Source organism: Pinus tabuliformis, chromosome 7 (assembly GCF_031772625.1).
Source record: "Pinus tabuliformis cultivar Carrire ecotype Pingquan chromosome 7, CPIR1, whole genome shotgun sequence".
Taxonomy (NCBI): Eukaryota; Viridiplantae; Streptophyta; class Pinopsida; order Pinales; family Pinaceae; genus Pinus; species Pinus tabuliformis.
Window position 1 is genome coordinate 1867589076 of NC_142293.1, and position 2484 is coordinate 1867591559.

Below are 2484 nucleotides of genomic sequence, written 5' to 3' on the forward strand. Positions count from 1 at the left end.
TTCAAATACAACACCAGAAAACGTAGTAAGAAAAAAAAAATGAACAAAGTAGAGAAGAATAAGTTCCATGTCACAACTTCTATCAGACAAGAGACCAATCTAAACTATTCTTTCTCATCCTTAACTTCTACCATGTCTTATTATAATTCGATCATTTTCCCTCAATTCCAAGACAATCATGCTCAGAGTAACTTAGAATGCCATCTCCCTCTCTAGTTGTACTTCTAGAGCATCTAACTAGTGTTGAACAATCATGAAACAAACTTCACATGACTTTGCCTCAAGATTTACCACTCATTCACATTGCCAACTGCATGCACCTCTCCATCTGAGTGGGGTGTAGTGTCCCTCGTTAAATTCCTTGGCTCTCATATCTAGGTTGAGGCTCACATCCCACCTCTAAGCACTATCCTTAGGCATTAGAGAAATTTTGAGGTAAAAAATGGACCTCAAAACCAAAATATATAACAAAAATAAATTGTATAAGAACCAATAGGATTCAAGATGATGATTTTGTTGGCATTATGACACAGGTTTGGTGCTATGACACAGGTGTTGTCCTTGATGGCAACTCACTCAAATGACAGATCACAGTTCAGGCTCTCAGAATGAAGGAAAAAGAGATATATGCAGGTTCCTCTTAACCAAGTCGCGTATACACACGGGATCGACGTTCAAAAGGCGCGTATATGTATGCACGCACTTTCATGCAACGAAAAGTGCATACATGTGGGAAAACTTATTTTTGGTCCATGGTATTTAGTCCTTGGTATTTGGACCTATGGTTTTTGGACCATGGTATCTCGTCCGAAGTGTTGAACCTAGGTATTGGGTCCATGGTATTGATTCTCTATGGTTTTGGACCATGGTATTAAGAAAGACCTAAGACTATAAAAAGGGGAAGGAGATCATTAGGCAAAGGCATTCACTCAAGTATTGAATATCTTATGAAGAGCAAGATCTAGATTTGGGTTATGGTGCGTAGTTGGTTCTGAACCAAGGAGGAACATAAGCACAAGAAGAAGGATAAGTTCTATTGTTGGGTCAAGATCTTAAGGCTTGAATAGTAGTATCTTTGTGTGATTTTGATCTGGTATATTTGGCGCATGACTTGATCTATAAATCTGATAATCTGGGTATAACTCATGTCTGAATAAGTGAAAATGATAAATTATCTTTTATAGATCTGTACGTAGGTTCGGCACAGCAGAGGCTCGTATACACGCTGACTCAGTAAGTCAAAGCAGCGTATACGCTCGTTGATCCTAATACAAAAGCGTATGTACACAAGTTATACATACTGAAGTAGCGTACGTCTCATGAAATATGTCTTAAGCTACTTCTGTTTATTGCTGCAGTGTTCTGGGTTCAGGATTTGTTTCTGGTTATTGTCAATGTAGTCTGGTTACAACATTCAGAGAAGTAATTATTTGATTTATTTTTTATTGAAGCAAAGGAGATTGGTTGATGAAGATGTATTTGATGTTTGATTATTGTTAATGATGGATCTAGTCTGAAAATTTATGAAACATGGTCCCTGGAAGGAAAGAGAAGGTTGTAGCCTTTTGTAGGTCAGCACCTACATACTAGTACCTCAACTAGTACAAGAGCTAAGGGGGTTGTAGTTCCCTTCCAGGAGAAGCTGGAGAACGAGAGAAGGTTGTAGCCTTCTGCAAGTAGAAACTTGTGTACTAGTATAAGACTGCACCAGTACAGAAACATTGTAAAAATAAGTTTCTTATTAAAAGAAGATAGAGACAAATTGCAGGCGGTGATTTTCACCCACATTGGGTTTCCACCTTATATCTTGTGTCCATATGTGTGATGATATGTTCTGTTTTACTGCACCTGTTTACTGTTCTTATGGTTAATGAAGTTCTGATGCACTGATTAAAGATCAACATTTAATGAATCATAAGTTTACTGATATACGCTGGTTACTTTAGACACAGTAGCGTATATACGCATATTCCCATAGCTTAAGTAGCGTATACAAATCTGATTGTGAAATGAAAAATAATTGATTAGATAATACTGATTCACCCGACCTCTCAGTATTATTTCCAACAATTGGTGTCAGAGCAGGTCCTTCAGAAGAAGCTTGATCACTTGAAGGAAGATCTATCATCATGAGAAACTACGAAAAAGAGGCATCTATCAGGCCACTAACCTTTGATGGGAGAAACTTTGTCTATTGGAAGGTAAGAATCACAGCCTATCTTCAATCTCTTGGTATAGAAGTTTCGGATATCGTGGAAGCAGGATACACATTTCCATCAGCAACTCCTCCAAATACGATTGGCAAGAAGCAATATGAAACAAATGCAAAGGTTTTCAATACTCTATTAGGGAGTTTATCTCAATCAAAATTTGTCAAGGTTATGCAACTCAAAACTGCAAAAGAAATATGGGACAAGATCCTGAGCTATGAAGGAGACAATCAAGTAAAACGCACAAAACTACAAACTCTCAGAATTCAATATG